The sequence below is a fragment of the Arachis ipaensis genome, chromosome B3, assembly GCF_059453495.1.
Source record: "Arachis ipaensis isolate K30076 ecotype BB chromosome B3, ASM5945349v1, whole genome shotgun sequence".
Taxonomy (NCBI): Eukaryota; Viridiplantae; Streptophyta; class Magnoliopsida; order Fabales; family Fabaceae; genus Arachis; species Arachis ipaensis.
Genome location: NC_142438.1, coordinates 68,349,811 through 68,371,281, shown reverse-complemented (window position 1 = coordinate 68,371,281; position 21,471 = coordinate 68,349,811). Strand labels below are relative to the sequence as shown.

The 21,471-nt window shown below is 36.2% G+C and overlaps 1 pseudogene; it reads left to right on the top strand.

Annotated features, from left to right (window-relative positions):
* Nucleotides 1-5,895: 5,895 nt before the first annotated feature.
* LOC148571000 (lysM domain receptor-like kinase 3) lies at nt 5,896-7,454 on the top strand (annotated as a pseudogene).
* Nucleotides 7,455-21,471: the final 14,017 nt, after the last annotated feature.

The following is a 21,471-nucleotide window of genomic DNA, read 5'->3' as shown; positions in this document are numbered from 1 at the left end:
AGCTTCATTGAGAAATCTGGAGATACAAATGGGCCAACTTGCTCAACAAAGGGAGAAATCCACAAATGTTCTTCCTAGTGACACAATTCTCAATCCAAGGAAGGAGTGCAAGGCTATTTACTTGAGAAGTCGAAAGGTGGTAGGAGAAGAAAAGAAAGAAGAAACCAAGGAGGAGATCACTGTCAAGGAAAGAAAGGAAGCTCCAGAGGATACTAATCTGGAAGTGGAGCACGTACAACCGACCTTCTAGCAACCAATTTAAGCTACAGAAGTTTCACCAAAAGAGAGAATTCCAGTGCTTGAATACAAGCCAAGAATTCTATATCCTCAAAGGCTCAAAGGGAAAAACAAGGAGAAGCATTACTCTAAATTCTGGGAGGTATTCAAGACTTTGCACATCAACATTCTATTCATAGAAGCTATTGAACAAATGCCCTTATATGCTAAGTTTATGAAGGATTTGTTGTCCAAGAATAAATTATTGAAGGGAGGCCAAACATTGGTGATGACTAAGGAGTGTAGTGCAATTATTCAAAGAAACTTGCCAACAAAGAAGAAAGATTCAGGGAGTTTTCAAATTCCTTGCACTATTGGCAATACTACATTTGATAGAGCTTTATGTGATTTAGGAGAAAGTATTAATCTAATGCCATTATCTGTGATGAAGAGGTTGCACATTCAAGAGTTGAAGCCCACTGATAAACCACTATTTTATGATTTATCTTGTGCTCAATTAAGTGTGTTTTATCAATTCTTCACCCACTTATTCATAAGATTTGCATGGTTTTACAATTTCTTCCTTATTCTATGATATATGTGAAAACATGTTTCCTATGCCTTAAAAATATTAATTTTAATTATCCTTTATTACCATTCGATGCTGTGATCTGTGTGTTAAGTAATTGCAGGCTTCATAGGGCAGGAATGGCTTAGAGGACAGAAAAGAAACATGCAAAAATAGAAGGAACGCACAAAATGGAGTTTTGAAGAAAATGGCAGCAACGCGCATGCATGGACAACGCGGACACGTGCCTAGCGCAAAACGCAAGCGAAGCGCACGCATGAATGACGCATACACGTTACAAGGAAAATCTCCAAATGACGCGCACGCGTGACCCACGCGCACGCGTGACAGACGCCACGTGCAGAAAATTACAGAAGTCGCCCCTAGCGATTTCTGGGCCCTTTTTTCGCCCAAATCCAAGCCCAGAAACACAGAATAAAAGGCTGGAGAATGAGGGAATCCACACACATGAAAAATACAACATTCATAATTCATAATTTTAGGTTTTTAGATGTAGTTTTAGAGAGAAAGAGGTTCTCTCCTCTCTCTTAGGTTTTAGAATTAGGATTTCTCTTAGAGTATAGTTATTCCTTCATCCCAGGTTCAATGTTCCTTTAATTTATGTTTCTCTTCTACTTTTATTTACTCTAATGCTTTTACTTGTTAATTACTTATGTTGCCAAATTGGCTTATGAACCTTTCCATGTTAGATTTGAATTTATGTTTAAATATAATTTGAGATATTTTAGATTTATGATTGCTTTCTTCTATTTATGATATAAATAATTTAGATTTTTCCTTTTTGGCTTTGGTTGAGTAATTGGTGACACTTGAGTTATCAAACTCAGCAGTTGATTGGAAATTGGAAATTGCTGATTGGTTTGGATCCCTCTAAAGCTAGTCTTTCCATAGGAGTTGACTAGGACTTGAGGAATCAAGTTAATTAGTCCACTTGACTTTTCTTTATTTAGTAAGGGTTAACTAAGTGGGAGCAATAAACAATTCTCATCACACCTGATAAGGATAGCTAGGGTAGGATTTCCAGTTCTCATACCTTGCTAAGAGTTTTTATAGTTATTAATTTAATTTCCTGCCAATTTATTTTCCTGTTCCCTATTTCAAAAACCCAAAAATATACTATTTTCCATAACCAATAATAAATCATACTTCCCTGCAATTCCTTGAGATACGACCCGAGGTTTAAATACTTCGGTTATAAATTTTATTGGGTTTTGTTACTTGTGCCAACCAAACTTTTGTACGAAAGGATTCTCTGTTGGTTTAGAAACTATACTTACAATGTGATTATTCTTGTAAAATTCTTTACTTGCAGAAAACCCACTCGTCACCCACAAAAATAGCTCTACAACTTGAAGATAAATCAATGAAGCTTGCACATGGAGTGGTTGAAAATGTCTTGATCAAAGTGGAAAAATTCTTCCTCCCAGTGGATTTCATTATTCTTGACATGGAGGAAGATGAGCATGCCTCAATCATTCTAGGAAGACCCTTTCTAGCCACTAGAAGAGCCCTTATTGATGTTGAAAATGGTGAATTAATGCTACGGGTGCATGATGAGCATCAAATCTTTCATGTTTTCAAGACCATGCATCATTCAAGTGATCAAGAGGATTGCAAGAAGGTTGAAGCTAAGGACCTGAATCTGAAGGAAGAACCTAATGAATCATTCCCAGAGGTCCCTTTTTCATGCTTGAGTAAAAAGGAAAAGACAGAAGAGGTGTAACAAGCTGACCACTCAATTGAAACCTCAAAGATTTTGCAACCAAAGCCTCCCTTTCCAATCAATAAACCTCCTAACATCAACCCTAAGTTTGGTGCTGGGTGTGCATCAAACAAGGAGGAGGCTCCAAAGAAGAAAGTGCCTAGAGGGTATAGGAACAAGAAAATTTTTACTGAAGACTTTTCACCCGGAGACAAAGTAGTGCTATCTCACCCCTCACTGTTGCCATACACAGTGAGTAGAGTTCTTTTCTATGAGCATCTTGAGCTTACATATGAAGATATAGGAAGTAAATTCAAGGTGAGAGGGGAAGATGTGAAGCACTATCAACCTCAACCTTAGCAAGGAACAACCGTCAAGCTAGTGACGTTAAAGAAGCGCTTGTTGAGAGGGAACCCAATGCTTAGTATCCTTTGAATTTGTTTTATTTCTTTACTTATTTTTTAGTTATTATCTTGCGTTATAACATGCATGAATATTCACAAGGGTTTGGTGCAAGAAATTGGTGTGTTGATACATGATCACATTTAAGTTTGGTGTTGAGGTGGATGCTGGCAACCTGGCCTCTTCACCTTAAAAAGAGAATAACTTGTGCTACAAAACTCCAAATGAGGTGATTCTAGTGCCATTAGAAAGATAACTTCTAGAGATTTTCAACGAAATATAATAGTCTATAGTGAATACTGAATCTGAGAGTGCAAATCATCATTCTAAGCCAAGTAGTAAAAGGAAAAAAATTGCTGGCGTACAACGTGGAGCTTATCACATAGTACATGAGGTTTTGGCAGCCTGACCTCTTCACCTTCAAAAGAGCATAACTTGAGCTAAATATATCCAAATGACTTGGTTTCAACGGCTTTAGAAAGCTAATTTTAAGAGATTTCAAAAGATATATAATAATCCATAATTGACATGAGTCACTACAAGATTTCTGCTTGTTTATAGGAATTTTTTTGTGGAAGTTTTGGAAAACCTCCATAACATATTTTATTTATAGCAAAATATAAAACCCCCATTAATTAAAACTAGTTTAAATTTCTAAGCCCAATTTTTTAAACCAATAGCCAGTCCCTAACCTACTCTGATTAAACCCAAACAAATTTAACTCCAAACAAAAACTTGACCAAAAAAATTGGAAGAGGAAGATGAGTGAGAATGAAACCCTAGCAGATCTATTCGCCACCGCAGTATTCATCTCTTTGCTATTGCCACCATCAAGCTCGCTGTAGCGTCTGAGATCAGAGGGAGAGTAACCAGCGATGCCCGTGACACTATCCTTGCCAAGGTCCAGGAGCAGGTTTCCATCCTCAACTCCACTTTCTCATAGAAGGAGTCAGATCAAGCCGCTGCCAAGTGCGCCACTCACACGCTCCCCAATCTTGCCAAAACGGTAAATCATCCATTCCTCTTCCTCGATCTCCTAGCGTGTTGCTCCCTTCATTTTAGTTTTTGGCAAATTCGGTCGTGCATGTCTCTTGGTGTAAATCCTTCGGTGGTTGTGTCTTGCAGAGGAAGTGGTGAATGTGATTATCGAAGGCAGAGCTATTCCTTCGGCGCGTCTCCTAAGATCACGACACAGTAACTTTTGAGATCTCCTTCTGCGTTCTTTTGTGCATTCCTATGGAAGCTTATTTTTTGTTAATTTTGTGATTTCCTCTACATTAATTAAGTTTAATTGATTACTTCTCTAATTTCTGATTTGGCTTGTTACTTTTGCGATTATTTAGTAACTTGATGGCGATACAATTAGTGTTGATATTTTTGCTTATCCTAGTTTGATTCTGATTTTTATGTTGAAATATACATATGGATAAGCAGAATGAGATCCTTATGGAAGCCTATAGATCAATGCTCCATGAATGGCAAAAACTTCAAGTTCTTTGCTTGGCACTACCCCTGAATTTTCCTGTCTCTAATTTAATTTGTGCTTTTTTACTATTTTAGCTATTCTCTTTGAAATAGAAATTACATTCTTCATTTAGATAGTCCTAATTTGATGTATTTTTCAGTAACAAATAACAAATGTGATGTTTGTAAGAGAGAAAGTACTTTCTGGTATCTATTGGGATTGTGATACTAATTTCTGGTGGCATGTATCAATGAATTTTCGAATAATGATTTATTTTTCTGTGTGACATGTTTTTATTAATTCATCAACACTAATTCATCATTAAATTATAGAGTTCTAATTAATATGTCAAAGAAGAAATGCTTATGCATAAGCTCTATGATATTATGTCAGCTCATGGTCTAACTAAAAAGGTATCTTGATCATTCATCTCATCTCTTCTATAAGAATTCCATTCTGCTTATCCTCTCCCCTGAAGAATGCAAGGTTGAAAGATAAGTTAGAGGAGTTTTTTCAACTGTCAATACGAGCTCTTTGTTATTCACTGCTCTAATCATGTTAATACTCTATCTTAAGGACCATCAATTGCTTGTTGGTTGTTACTTCTTTTACAATATTTACCTTATTGTATTTATGAATCATCAAACAGCTGGAGTAGAGGTACAAGCATTGGGTGTCATAGTGATGATAACAAACGCTACCTCAAACAATGGCACTTTGCAGTCAGGATTCCACTTTCCATTACTCCTCTCTTTTATTGAATTTTATTTAATACTATTGCTGGCAATTTTGGTTCATCAAAGGTGGTGTGCTATTTAAATAATTATGGCAAGGATTTCAATGGTGGACTCTTTCGTTTCTAGAATGGCCAGTCAATGTCAATTATGCCAATGGCTGAAGTGAGTTTATACTCTTTCACTACTACCACTTGTGTTTTTCTTTTCTAGTCAAATGGTTTCTACTGCTATATAAGGAGAGTAATTTCTCAAAATTTCATTATTGAAATGATTCAATGTAAGAGAAAATGTTTTACTTTTTAATTTATTTTATCCTTTTTTTATCTTTTAACAGGATATTCTGATGTATACTGCTGACCAGCGTAACATTCAATTTGTTGATGAGGTTTATTCAATTGTGATCCTTTCTTGCATGCCCTTACTTACTTGGCCTTGTACATAATCAGCTATTTTATTTCGATTTAAATCTCCTTCTCCCGGACTCTGCGTCCTTAGTAGAAAAGGGATAGAAGAGAAAACAAGATGGTAGCTGTATTTTATTGAAATTCTAGGCTTCTTAATCTATTATTTGTTTCTTTCTAGTTGATTAAGTCATATTAACTATGACACAATGTTAAAATATTCAATGAATTAATTATGTTGTGATCATGAATTCATAATAATAACACTTTTTGTTTTTTTTCTTCCTTATCCTTGTAAAGCATCTACCAGTGGTAAATATGAAACTTTAGGATCCACAGCTGCTAGTGCTTCTGGCCTTCTGGCAATTATGGTGGCAAAATCGATGGAATTCTCTTATCAAGAACTAGCCAAGGCTACAAATAACTTCAGCTCTGATAACAAAATTGGTCAGGGTAGATTCTGAGCTGTCTATTTTGCAGAATTGAGAGGCCATGTAAGAACAAGCCAATTATATCTTTAATAATGTTATATAACCTTCCAAAATTAAAAGGAAAAATAAATTATCTTTAACCATTTAGTTCTTTATCTGCATAATTTTATTCTATGCAGAAAGCAACAATTAAGAAGATGGATGTTCAAGCATCAACAGAGTTTCTTTCAGAGTTGAAGGTCTTAAAACATGTTCATCACTTGAATTTGGTAACTACTTTCTTCTACACCAAAAGGTCGAGTTTCTATGGCATTCAGTGAATCTCAACTTAACTCTGAACAATTTAGGTGCATTTGATTGGATATTGCGTCGAAGGATCTCTCTCCTTGTGTATGAATACATTGAAAATGAAAACTTAGGCCAATATTTGCATGGTACAGGTGAGATCACATTCATATTTTCATGTTATAACATATTACATTATCTACCAAATTAAGCATGTTTATGATCTTATGCTCTTAAATACCAAATTCAACATTTAATCTTTGTTATCATACTAGTGACAATGTTGGTAACATGATTCCAGGGAGAGAACCTTTGGCATGGTCAACAAGGGTGCAAATTGCTCTGGATTCAGCAAGAGGAATTGAATATATACATGAACACACTGTTCCTGTTTATATCCACCGTGATGTGAAACCTGCTAACATATTAATATATAAAGACTTCCGTGAAAAGGTTAGTTTATTGTAATATTCCTGGCAATAATAATTATTTTGTAATTTTTGTTTTCTTTTTTCTGATAAGACTAATATTAAAACTGTCTAATAAGGTTTTGGAAATTTACCAGGTTGCAAATTTTGGGCTAACTAAACTTTGGGAAGTTGGAAGCTCTTTATCACTTCATACTCGTCTTGTGAGAACATTTGGATACATGCCTCCAGTGTAAGAACTTAGTTGTTACTTGTCTTAGAACATAACAGTAAATATTAGAAAATATAAAATAAGTCAACGAAAGTTGTGATTGATACAATTTATAGATTCTGAATGGCTAAGAACTTGGTTTGACATGAATGAATTTATAGATTCTTGGGTTGGGCATAATGTCAAATGCGAGTGTTATCTCTACTTTAGTGACATCTTTTTTCCATTCTTGATTCAAAATGATATTTTCTTTGATTTTGGTCATCTCTACTTTGTATATTAATGATATTTTGCACCCAATTTAATGTTATCTCTACTTTAGTGGATCAGAATGCTTCAACCAGCTAAAGGTTGTTACGGCCGTAGCACCAACAGTAAATTTTACTCTCATCATTATGATCTTGTGTTATCAGAATGTGAACTTCATATTATGTTTCTATGCAGATTGAATTTTAACAAATTGCTAAATTATGCAGATACTTCTGGCAATCAAATCAGAAGAAAACAAGCTACAAGAAGTCATGGTTGGATTAGCAGCAAATGTTTTCACATTCATGTCCTCTCAGGAATCAAGCTCTGTATTTTAAGAAGCTGGAATCACTGAAGTTGAACTGGCAAGTATACTAGTACATATTCTCAAGAAGCACAAGTATCCGGCAACAAAGATGCTGAGGATAAGGAGGTTTGCCATAGAGTTTGCGATTTGAATGATGAAAGACAAAGCAGAAAACATAGATACCTTCAAGCATATGGGAATGGAGAAGGTGCTGGAAGGTGTATTAGAAACCACATCAGAGCTTGAAAGGTTCAATGTTTTCTTTGGTACTGTTGGATTGAACAGGCACAATCTAACAATTCACTCACTGGTTGAGACAGCCTTTAAGTTGCTAGAAAAAAGGTAAAGTAATACATCACTTTTGAACCATATTGTAAAATCAATAATCCATGTTAACCTTGAGCAAAAATTGTAAATTTGTAACACTGTACACTGTTGTTTTTTTTGTATAAATGTGTATTATCCCACATTAATTTTGATTTTGGTTTTTGGTTCTGATGGTTATTTATTTATTTTTTCCTTTAGATTTTGATTCTTCAGTCGAAGAATTAGTGCTTTATTGATTTGTATCAATAAGGACCAATTATTAATGAAAGTCCAGGAGGAACACTTTTCAACGCTATACTCCATGGTATTTATATTTATTAAATTTTGATATTAAAAAATAAAATTTTAATTTGAGAGTATATAAATGAGATGAGATTAATGAATGATTTAAAATTAAAAAGAAATAAATAATCATAGGATTTGTAAAAGTTTAAAAATCTCACAAAATAGTTAATTTTTATTAAATTAAAAAATCAATTTGTGGGGTTTTAACTGCTACAAAAGTGATTTAAAACCCCCACAAAAGTCTAATATAAAATCCCCACTGAATAGATTGTGGAGGTTTTTAAAAACCTCCACAAAAGATCTCGTGGCACCTCAAATTTTGGGAGTTTTAGAAATTTCCATAAACCATTTGGTGGAGGTTATAAACTTCCATAAATAAGAGAAAAAACTGTCACAAATAAACAAAAACCTTGTAGTGAGTGTCACACAACTTTTTCATGCACCAAAGGACGCCACACTTCAAGCTTGCTCCCAGGGAAATAATAATTATTGTTGATTGGTCGAAAGCCCTAATGTTGTACGTGGAATCACTATGTATGATATGGTTGAATTGTTTTCTTCCAGGAAGAAATTTTGGTCCAGCGTACAACATGAGAGTTCTCATGTACTACGCCGAGTAAGGATCATGCATACGCGTATCGTATACATATGCGTGCTGGTGAAAATTTTGGCATTGCACATACGCATGCTGCACACAGTGAGTAGCGTTTTGCGTACTACGTGAGATTTCTCACATAAAATGCAGGGATCAAAGATGTTCTCAGGGACATTTTTCCTTACACGTACAACGCTAAATAGTTCACGTACAACGTGAAGCTTTTTGTTCACTCCTAGGGATAGATTTTGCTTTCACGTACAACGTGACATTGAGCACGTTATACGTTAGGGCACCATCCTTTGATTTACTCTGTGCTTTAATCTTTGCTAGCTTCATTCTTTGCTTTGTCCGTCAATTTTTGCGTGGTACGCCATAGCATTGGAGTAGTACGCCAATATCATTTAACTCATGCATCATTATTAAAGTCTTATACATACATGAAATACTTTATTATATGCATCATATGTTCTATTGCATGCTTCATTTTATTTCATTCTTAATTCACGCTAAGTGCTCCATTTATTTCACTTAATTATACGCTTCAGTTGGCTTAAGCTTCTTGCATTATTGATTCATCTTATATGCATACGTTTTTTTTCCATGTGATAACACATGCATAGTTTTCAATTACCCTATTGAATCACGCATGTTCCATGTAGTTTCATTACTCACTATCCCTTTACTTTATTGATTAATGCATGCACTTGTTCCATTAACGCATGCATTAGTGCGTTATTGATCAAGCTTTGTCCGTTCAGTATTATTATTATGCATTATTCAAGAGCTACGCTTGTTTGCTTCATGGGTCACGTTTTCAAAAACGTATCCTAAGGCTTCAATGCGTGTTCGAAATTTTAAAGTGTATTCAAAATTCCTCTTTTCTTTTTTGGAGCTTGTTTTATGGTTTTTGCTTCCCTCTCCATTATTTCCTACAGATTCATCAACTTAAAGGGATTAAAGCAATATACACAAGATTCAAGGAATCTCTACAAGCTCCATCATCATCACCATTGCTCTAATAAAAGTTGTGTACGTGTTCATGGAGTAAGTTTGGTGTGCCACACCACACCCCATTGGGTACTTGGCCTAATTTACATAGATTGCATCACACTAAGTTTGGTGTTCTCTCACCAAATTTGGTGTTGCCACATTCACCATGTAAACACAGTAACAACGTCATTATTTTATTTTATTTTGGCTTTGCTTTCATTTTGTTTTGATTTGGGTTCTTTTAATTGACTAAGCCTCTACATTAATTGAATTATTTCACTTGATAATGCTGTTCCATTACCATTACTTTTTCTTTTCTTTGATACTTGAGGACAAGCAATCATTCTAAGTAGTATTGGAGGTTATGCTCTACATAGCCTAAAAAGTGATGAAAAAGAAGAGGATGAAGAGAAAAGCAGTGAGAACTAAGGTTGTTTCTTTCTTTTTTAATAATATACATGTGTTTCATTTTTTTTATCTTATACAATGCATTTAAAATTTCTAATTGTCAAGTATATATCTTGTCCATCACAACCCACAATAATAATCATGCTTGCTCCTGAATGTGATATGGTCAACTGGTTCCAGTAGTCACAGAGAGGGAAGTAAACTTCCTGAGGCATCTCCGAAAGATCCTGTGGAGGCAGTGGAACTGGCTCCTACTGCGGTTCCTGCCTGAGCTCTCTAGCGTGCTCCATACTCTTCTTTGTAATCGGTCTCTCAACACCGATCGGGGTATCTCTATCAATGTGAGCTCCAGCTGCTGCACATAGGCGTAGATGAGATGAGAGAAAGCCAGTCTCGCAGTGGTGGAGGACTTGTCAGCTATCCTATAGAACTCCTGAGAGATCACCTCGTGCACCTCCACCTCGTTGCCGAGCATAATACAGTGAATCATCACTTCTCTCTCGACTGTAACCTCAAAACGGTTACTCGTAGGGAGGATGGAATGTTGGATGAACTCGAACCATCCTCGAGCAACTGGCTTGAGGTCATGCCTACCCAACTGGTATGGCTTGCCTTTAGAATCCTTCCTCCACTAAGCTCCGGGGAGGCAAATGTCAACAAGAACTTGATCCAATCTCTAGTCAGTATTGACCCTCCGAGTGTACGAATGAGGGTCCTCTCCAGATGGTGGTAACTGCAATGCCACCCTTACACTCTCCAGGCTGAAATCCATGATATGCCCTCTGACCATGGTTTGCTAATTCTTCGACTCCGGGTTCACGTCTCTGACATGGTTGTATGTCAGCCAAGCATGGGTGTAGAACTCTCACACCATCAATGCTCCAACCTCAGTTACGAGGTTAGCCAGAACTTTCCAACCCCGTCTCAGAATCTGGTACAAGATCTTCGGGTACTCATTCGGCTTTAGATCGAAGCGGACCTCGAGAATCACCTTCTTCTTGTGTAGTACATCATAAAATGATCCTCATGTGTCTTAGAGGAGAACTGAGTGAAGTCCTATGGGTTGAAGGTAGGCGCCTTCTCTTTCCTTTTTCTTGAGAAGGATTCTCCAGTCTTGGATGTCATGGATATAGTAAAAATGAAAGACAAAAGCGGAGCACCTAACACCAAACTTAAAAGGTTTGATCGTCCCCGAGCAAAGTAAAAAAAGAAAATAAAGGAAGTAAAAGAAAATAGACGAAAAGAGATAGAGAAAAATGAAGAAGGGGCTTCGGCCTTGGTTAGTGAAGAAGAAGGAGAAGAACGTTGGGGGTGTGTAAAGGGGAAGAGTAAGTAAAGAAGGAGAGAGTAGGATGAAGGGCGGTGAAAGTGAAAGTGAAGTGGAGTATTTATGGGTGGGGAAGGAGTAGGGTTCGGTTATGGAGTATGGGTAGGGGGAATTGAATTTCAATTTGGGTTGTTGGAAGGAGAGATAGATGGGATAGATGATAGTGGATTGGGTGGAGTGGGAGGTGAGTTGAGAGAATCAAGGGAAGTGATGGGTGATGGGATGGATGAATGTGAATGGAAAAGTGGATAAAGAGGAGAGAGAATGGATAAAGTTTGAATTGGTAAAAAATGGTTAGGGTTGGGGTTTAACCAATGACTAAAGCCATTCCTTCATCCTCGCTGACTACTCCCTGGTCGCTAAACGCCAGCTTCGGCATTTAGCGCCAGCAGGGGAATAACACTTTTTTTCACGTTAAACGCCAGCAATGGGCGTTAAACGCCCTAGGGAGAGTAAAAAATTGTGTTGGAACGCCCCTTTTTGGGAATTAAACGCCCAAGCCAAAGCTCCCTCTCTTGGCACTAAATGCCTTTCCTAGCGTTTAGCGCCCCCAGCATGTTGTCTACAAGGCGTTCTATTTTTATGTCTAAGTCCTTCTGTTCCTGACTAAATATTGTACATGATCATAAATGTTAGAAAAATTATGAAAACTATGAAAATCACTGAAAAATAAAATAATATGAAATCAAACTAAAATAAAACTAAAATAAAACTGAAATAAACTAAAGGATATTTATGGTTGGGTTGCCTCCCAACAAGCGCTTCTTTACCGTCACTAGCTTGGCGGTCAGCTACTCTAAAGAGGAGGATCATAGGGGCTCAGATCTTCATCCCTCATTGTGAACTTCTTTTCTGTGCTCTCATTAATTAGTTTAACATGCTCCAGAGACAGGATTCTATTCACAGTGTGTGGTATGACTGGACTTCTAGTGAACACCACCTTCATGCCATGTAAGAAGTCCTCAGTAGGAATCTTCTTGTTCCTCCAACCCTTAGGTACCTTCTTCTTGGGGTCTCCTCCATTTTTGGTGGGTGGTGAATTCTTAACCCCAAACTTAGGTTTGATGTCAGGGGGTACTGTATGGCTTTCCACCAAGTGAGCAGGTTGAAATACTGAGCTCTGTATGCAAGTACCTCCTTTGTCAGAGATTGGTGGAGGTTTAGAAACCTTGAACACCAAATAGTCCTCATGCATCCTCAGGACTAATTCTCCTCTCTCAACGTCAATCAGGGCTCGTCTAGTGGCTAGGAATGGCCTCCTAAGATGATGGAGTTATCTATATCCTCTCCCGTGTCAAGTATCACAAAGTCTGCAGGGAGGAAAATGTCTTCAACCTTGACCAGCACGTTCTCCACTAATGTATATGCCTGCTTTTGAGACTTGTCAGCTATCTCTAATGCTATTCTTATAGGCTGCACCTCTTGGATCCCCAGCTTCTTCATCACAGACAGATGTATTAGATTTATTCTCGAACCAAGATCATACAGTGCCTTCTCAAATGTGATAGTCCCTATGGTACAGGGGATTAGGAAGCTTCGAGGGTCTGACATCTTCTTTGGTAGCCTCCTCTGAACCAGTGCACTGTACTCCTTGGTCAAGATCACAGTTTCATCTCTCTTCAAGGCCTTCTTTTCAGAGAGTGCGCTTTTTTAAACAGGCCATATAGGGAGGCATCTTCTCCAACATCTCAACAAAAGGAATATATTAATGTGCAGTATTTTAAAGATTTTCAAGAACTGAGTGAATTGCTCATCCTTGGTCTCCCTTTGCAGTTTCTAAAGGTGTTGTACTTTAGGCTTTTGTGCCACCAATGGGGCATGTAACAGTGCTTTTCTAGGTTATTCTTGAGCCTTTTCTTCCTTTAATTCCTCAGCAGCATACATCTCTCTATGCTTGGCCTCCTTGCCCATGGTGAGGGCCTTACATTCTTCTCTTGGATTTACCTCTGTGTTACTGGGAAGAGTGTTAGGAGGTCTCTCAGGTATCCTCTTGCTCAACTGACCCACTTGTACTTCCAAGTTCCAAATTGAAGCTCTTGTCTCTTGTATAAAGCTATGAGTGGTCTTGAAAAGTTCAGAAACTATTGTTGCTAAGTAAGGATTGTCTTAGCTCTGAGAGGGTCCTTGTTGCTACTAAGAGGGCTGGAACTGATGGTTGTTAAACCTATTTTGATTTGAACTTCCCTGATTGTTATTGAAGCTCTGTTGGGGCTTTTGTGGCTACTCTCTCCACCCAAAATTAGGATGATTCCTCCATCCCTGATTGAAAGTATTGGCATAGGGATCATTATTGGGATTTTTGGAGGAATTTTTCATATAATTTACTTGCTCAATGGTGGGTTGAGCATAGCCACAAGTGTTCCCCTAGTTATAGCTTCGAGTCATGTCACAGGATGCATCTTGAGTATTGATAGCTGAGACTTGCATCCCTGTTAAGTGCTGAGAGATCATGCTAATCAGCTGGGACATGAGCTTATTTTGAGCCAAAATGGCATCTAGTGTGTCCACCTCCAAGACTCCTTTCTTCTGAGTAGTCCCAGTATTCACAGGGTTCCTCTCAGAAGTGTATAAATACTGATTGTTGGCAACCATCTCAATAAGCTCATTCGCTTCTTTAGGCATCTTCTTCATGTGAAAGGAGCAACCTTCAGAGTTATCCAGTGATATATTGGCCATCTCAGAGAGGCCATCATAAAAGATCTGTAGCCTAGTCCATTTCGAAAATATTTCAAGAGGACGCTTCCTGATCATTAAGTTGAATCTCTCCCAGGCTTCATAGAGGGACTCTCTATCTTTCTTCCTAAAGGTCTGGACATCCACCCTAAGCTTAGTTAGCTTCTGAGGTGGAAAAAATTTGGTCAAAAATTCAGTGACCACTTTGTCCCATGTGTCCAGGCTCTCCTTGGGCTGAGAATCAAGCCACTGCTTCACTCTGTCCCTCATAGCAAATGGGAAGAGCATGAGCTTGTAGACCTCACGATTCACTCCATTCGTCTTCATAGTGTCATAGATATACAGAAAGTTGGAGATGAATAGGTTGGGATCCTCCTGCAGGAGTCCCTGAAACTAGTAGCTTTGCTGCACCAGAGTGATCAGCTGCGGCTTCAGCTCAAAATTGTTAGCACGAATGGCGGGTACTAAAATACTGCGCTCATAGAAGTCAGGAGTGGGTGTAGTGTATGAGCTAAGTGTCCTCCTTGCTTGCTCATTAGCATTCGGGTTCCCAACATTAGTGTCCATAGCTTCCTTCTTAAAAGGTCTCGTTGAGATTCTCTCCGGCTTTGTAAGCTTTAGCTTGTTGCAAACGCCACCTCAAGGTCCTCTCAGGCTCAGAATCAAACTCAAGAAAGGGTTCTTTGTCCCTGTTCCTGCTCATAAATAAACAAGAGACAAAAAAGAGTGGGAGTCTCTATGTCAAAGTATAGAGAACTCCTAGTGACATATCCTATCTAAAAAGAAATAAAATAAAATAAAGTAAGCAATTAACCTAAACTTTTGAAAATAAGAATGCAAAAATAACCTAAAAATTTTGAAAACTAAAAAGTAAGAGACACCAAAAATTTATGAAATTAAAAAGAGGAAAATACTAAAGGGACACCAAACTTAAAATTGCAAATTAAGGAAAAATAAATTAAGCAAGAATCGAAATTTAAAAGAAAAATAAAAGTAAAAAAAATAAAAGAAAAAGTAAATAACCAAAACTAAAAAGAATACCTAATCTAAAAACTAGTTCAAAAACTAGTTTATGGCCACAAAACCCCTAATTACCCAAAGCTAAGAGGATTATATGTCACATATCCCAATTAATTCATGTAATTCGCAATTTAGGAGGAATTTGTTTTCAAGTTGTAGTTCAAGCGAGATAACTCTCTCGAGAATCACAAGAACTCAAGTAAAATAAGGGTCATACTCTCGTTCCACCCAAATTCATAAGATTAAGAACGAAAATAATTCTTAGAATTGAATCAATACATTAATTAAAATAGAAGAATAATAGTTCTAATCCATAGAAATAAATAGAGCTCCTAACCTTAACCAAGAGGTTTAGTTGCTCATGACTTATAGAGAAACTAGGGTTCTGAAAAATGCGAAAGAGCGAAGATCCAAGCTTTTTTCTAAAGGGTGGATCTTATTCCTTATATACTAACCTAATTTAAAAAGGAAATAAAAATAAAATAATAAATCATAAGACTAAAAGATATTGTTTGTAAATAAAAATTACAAAAAAAAAATAAAATATAACTAATAAATGCTAAATCCACTTGAGAAGCCCATGAAAGAGTGAATTCGGTCTGCTGCTGGCGTTAAACGCCAATTAAACGCCATATTTGGCGTTTAACGCCCAAAGGGGGGCAGTGGTGCTCTGGTCTAAGTCCTCTGCTGGCGCTAAATGCCAGTTGGGCGTTTAGCGCCCAGGGGGGTTGCTGCCAGCTTTTCTCCATTTTACTCCAAACTCTGCCAAATTGCTCCGAATTTCACCTGAAATAATAAAAATACTAAAACAACTCAAAGTAGCATCCAAAGATGATTTTTTCACTGAAATAAAGTAAAACTAAATAAAATCTAACTAAAAACAACTAGAAAATGATAAGAAAAAAGGTACAAGATGCTCACGCATCAGAAATCCAGGCTAGGAGCAGTATAAGAGCCAAGAGTCCTCCTAGGTTATTGATGAGCAAATATTTTATACGATTTTTGGCATCATTTTCATATAGTTTTTAGTATGTTTTGTTTAAGTTTTATTATATTTTCATAGGTTTTAGTGTAAAATTCACATTTTTGGATTCTACTTTGAGTTTGTGTGTTTTTATGCAATTTCAAGTATTTTCTAGCTGAAATTGAGGAGTTGGAGCAAAAGTCTGATTTAGAGGTAGACAGTGACGGATCCAGAAAAATTTAGTAGTGGGGGCAAAAATATAATAAAATTTAGGTATAGATTTTTTTTGGCTTTCCACAATACCCAACAAGTTAAGGACTAATTCATCGTGAATTTGGGTTCCATTTAACAGTCTACAATTGACCGGCAATGAGTTGCGTGCTACATATACGAGATGGAATTCAAACTCCCCATACTTACTTAAGTAGACGACTAAGCTATCACTTGACCAATCCAAATTGGTTTAAATATATTTAAAATTTTAAATGAGAACTATCTATACATATTGATAAAAACTAAAAGTATATATACAATCACTTATTATAATATTTAAAATAATAAAAATATAATTTCATACATACAATATAATATTCAAAATAACAAAAAAAACATAATTTATAACGACTTTTTTTTATTTTTAACATGACTAAATATTACTTTTTTATATATTTGTTTAAACAATTATTTTACTTTTTATTATCTCATATTTAATTGTCAAATCTACTTATTATAATTTTTATGGTATAAATAAATTTCTTTAACTAAAATAATTACAGTATATTAACATATAAATAATATATTTTTTTTATCTTAAATAATTTTAAAAAAATCACTAATAATTTAAGTTGTATTTAATTAAAAAACTAAATTTTAATTTAATTATCAATTAACTAACTAATATAATAAAATTAATTATCACTATTTTTTGAGATTATTTATTTATTTTTTATACTAAATCAATTTTAATAAAATATTTTTCAATATATATATATATAAGTATAAGTGTAAGTATTAGTTTTTTGAAAACCTTTGTGGGTCCGTCCCTGGAGGCAGAGAAAGCACTCCAGATGTTGTTCAGATCAGACCTCCTTACACTCGAAAGAGCTTTTCTGGAGCTACATACATCCAAATCGAGCGTTCTCAATGGCTATGGAAAGCTGACATCCAGAACCTTCCAGAAATATATAATAGTCTATACTTTGCTTCAGAATAGAAGGTCTAAAATTGGTGTTCAACGCCAGCCATCTGCCCCAGTCCAGGTGCCCAACGCCCACCAAGGGGAGACCAGCGTCCAAATGCCCAAAGAGGTGCCCTTAGCCAGTGTTCAACACCCTAGACCCTCCTAGCTCGTGGATCTCAATCAAGCTCAGCCCAAACACTCACCAAGTGGGCCCTAGAAGTGGATTTTAGCACTAAAAGACTGTTTTACACTTCTTATGTAATCTTTAATCATTAGTTTAGTATTTTAGGGATATTTTACATAATCTTTAAGGGACCTTTTGCCATATTTTCGAATTTCATATTGTATTTTCTATTAGTATGAGTTTCTAAACCTCCTAGGTTGACGGGAGGAGCTCTGCTGAGTTTTTCGGATTAATAAAGTACTAATGTTCTATTTCCAATCTGTGTTTAATTCTCTATTCTAAGATGTATCTTCGTTCTTCCTTCTAAGACCGCGTGCCTGACAACCATCCGTGTTCTTCTTGGGTTCTTGTGACTACGTAATTGGAAAGTATTGAACCACTAGCTTGATTATACATCTCTTAGACAACTAATCCACAACTTCGTTGGGGACTTCTCGAGACACCAATTCAGCCGAGGTATAGGGAGATGGAAGTCTTTGTGGTAGAGGCTAGAACCCAAAGGCGCAGCATTTTCTGATCCAGAAGATTTGACCTTGTATGTGGTATTTTGAGTAGGATCATTAAGGAGAATGAACTGCAAGAGCTTCACCCTCAATCAGAATGGATCCACACTAACCCTGGGGTTCAGATCTGGAGGAGCATTGGTGACCTCTCAACCGGCGTTGATCACATGCAGCCTGCCATAGAAAAAATCACTCACAGTTGAAGAAGACAGTAAGATCGGAATAATGCAGAAGAATAAAGCACCTCCAAGCCTTTATCATCTTCTTATCATTGGTTATAATCAAACATAGTAATTCCATCTTACTTTCTTTTTATGCATTTAAACAAATCTAACAACTCCTCTATCCGTCTGGCTAAGATCTACAAGATAACCATAGCTTGCTTCAAACCACAATCCTCGTGGGATCAACCCTGACTCACCTCAAGTATTACTTGAACGACCAAGTGCACTTGCTGGTTTAGTTGTATGAAGTGTGGGAATTCGTGCACCAGTTGCCCAGCCATATTAGGAGGATTAACAACATTGGCATTTACTGCATTGTTGTTGTTGTTGTTGAGCTCCATAGTGGACTCTTCAACCTCCTTATCAAAATTATCGCTGTGGTTTTCACCACCTTTATAAGCTCTTGCTTGTTGTAAACACCACCTCAAAGTCCTCTCAATTTCAGGACCAAAATCTAGGAGAAGTTCTTTGTTCCTTTTCCTGCTCCTAAATAACAGAAAATAAAGAAAAGGTAAAAATCTCCACGTCATAATACAGAGAATTCCCAGTGAGGTATCCTGTGTAAAAGAAATAAAATAAAATAAACTGAACAATTAACAGCAAAGCTTTGAAAATCAACTAAGAAGGTGAGCACTAAATTCAAAATTAACTAAGAAGAAAATAAAAAAGGAATAATAAAGTAAAAATACTAAGGAACAACAAACTTAATTTCAAAAATTAAGTAAAAATTTTAACTAAAGTAAAACCAAAATTTTAAAAATTAAAAGAACAAAACCAAATAAAAACTAAAAGCTAAAAATACCTAATCTAAGCAATCAGACATCGGTTAGTTGTCAATCACAGTCAATTCCCGGCAACGGCGCCAAAAACTTGGTGCAAAATTTTAGAAAGTACACAACTGAACCAGCAAGTGTACCAGGTTGTACCAAGTAATACCTCAAGTGAGTGAGGGTCGATCCCACGAGGATTGATGGACTGAGAAACAATAGTCGAATGACTCACTTAGTCAGGCAAGCAGGAAGTGGTGTTTGAGAGTTGTAAATCGCATTAAACAGAAATTCAGAGAATAAGAGAGCAAACAATGGATTTGGTGTAGAATATATGAGAGAAGGCAGTTAAGGTTTCGGAGTTATTTACTTTTGCGGATTAAGTTTTCTTACCAACTATTTTAATCATGCAAGATTCATTTCATGGCAAACTCTTAGTGACTAAACCCTAATGTCTTAGTGATTTAGTCTCCTTTAACCTAGTTAACCGCCAATGTCTTGGTCACTTAATTTCGATTAGAGAGTTAGGTTCAATTCTAGTTTACTAACTTAGGAGAAATTTACTTTCAAGCTATTGTTCAAGCGAGATAACCCTATTGAGAATCACAAGAACGCAAGTAGAATAAGGATTATTCCTTTGATCTACCTAGATTCATAAGATGAAAAACGAAAGTAATACTTGAAACTGAATTAATACATTAATTAAAATAGAATAATAATTCTCTTAATCCATAGAAATAAACAGATCTCCTAACCTTAACCATGGAGGTTTAGTGGCTCATGCTTCAGAGGGAAAAGCTAGGGTTTGGAAAATGTGAAAGTACGTAAGAGAGAAGATCCCCCGAAGGGCTGAATCTTTTTTCTTTTATATCTAACCTAATTTTATTTCAAAAAATTAAATAATAAATTCTAAACCTAAAAGATTTTATTTGTAATTAAAAATAACTAAAATAAAGCAAAATAGACTAATTAGAAGCTAAATCCAACTAAATATGCTATTTTGGTGAATTGAGATCTGGCTCATTGGCGCTAAATGCCATTAGCGCCCTTATGGGCAGAAAGCTCCTTAATGTTGCTGAGTTGCTGGCGCTAAACACCCAAGTCCACGTTTAGTTCCAGCCTGGCAAATTTGAATTCTTCCTCTTTTCTTGCATACGAACTCTGCCAAACCGATTTAGACTTCACTTGAAATGATTAAAACACCAAAGCAACTCAAAGCAACATCCAAAGATAATTTTAACACTAAACTATAATTAAACTCAATAAATTCTAACTTAAAATAAACAGAAAATAAGGGAAAGATGCTCATGGATCAGTCACCAAGAAGGGAAGTATCACCATGCATGCAAGACACATCACTTTACTTATTCAGCAATGCAAACATACATGTGTTTATCTTTCCTAAGTTCTGATCAAATTTCACATGATCACATGCATTCATGACCCAGTGAATTAAAAGTTTGGCATGTAGTCTGTATATTTCGTGATTCTCTCTGCATAACATGCACACCACACACTTTACTTTGAATTTCACTATAAATACATGAACAACTCATAGATCACTTCACACAATACACAATCCTCTTCTTCCAATCTCATTAACAACCGAATCCAAAACATTAAGTTTGGTGTCGCTTCCTTGGCTTAAGTTGTCATGTTGCTATTCAAAAAAAGAAAAAGGAAAGAGACTGCCACCTCTTTATTTGATAATCATCGATTTTGCTCTCCACTGCATGAAGAACATTATAATCAATGGTGGATAAATAAAGGGATCAACCTTGAAGTCAAGTTTAATCTAAAACTCAAAGAATATCCAGAAATTCAAGCGAGATAATAAGAAGAAAGTGGCGAATCTTGGCTAATCCTCCCGAACAAGTGGGAGTCACCTTATGTAACACCCTAACATTTAAATCCTTATGCTCGATCCATAAGTCAATAATACTAAGGTAGTATGACTCAAGGAGGATTTATAATACATATATAACTAGAATAAATTATTAATCAAGAAGCCTGAAAAGGGAGTAAAAGAAAATCTCAAGAAAATCTCGATAGGAAAACACATATGTGACGGAAAGTACTACGTTTGGAAATCAGGGTAAAAATAAAAATTTAAAAGTAGAATAGATTAAAGACAGAATATATATATTTATGTATAATAGCCACTAGTTGTAACATCCCGTTATCCTAAGCCTTACCTCTAGCCGTAAAGCAAAGGATAACAAAGTGCTACGACAGTTCTAAAGCTTATAATATAAAATATATGTCCAAGAATTTATATAATCCCGATGAAGGAATAAAGCTCAAAGTCCCGTAAAGTAGAATTACGAAATGTGAAGCATTCACACACGATAACTAAACGCGTAGGCACAGACAGAACAAGACATAATATATATAAAACCTTGTAGATAGCTCCAGGATACACAAGGTAGTACTTAAATTAAACAAGACATATATATAAGTATGATATATAAAAAGAGTACTAGTCACAGCCTGTGGAGTTTAGGCCGACTAGTCAAACCGAATACAACAGCGTTTTGAAGTTTAAAATAGTAACAACCTATCTCTCAAAGTTTTCAGAAATAAAGCCTCTAAGGCAAC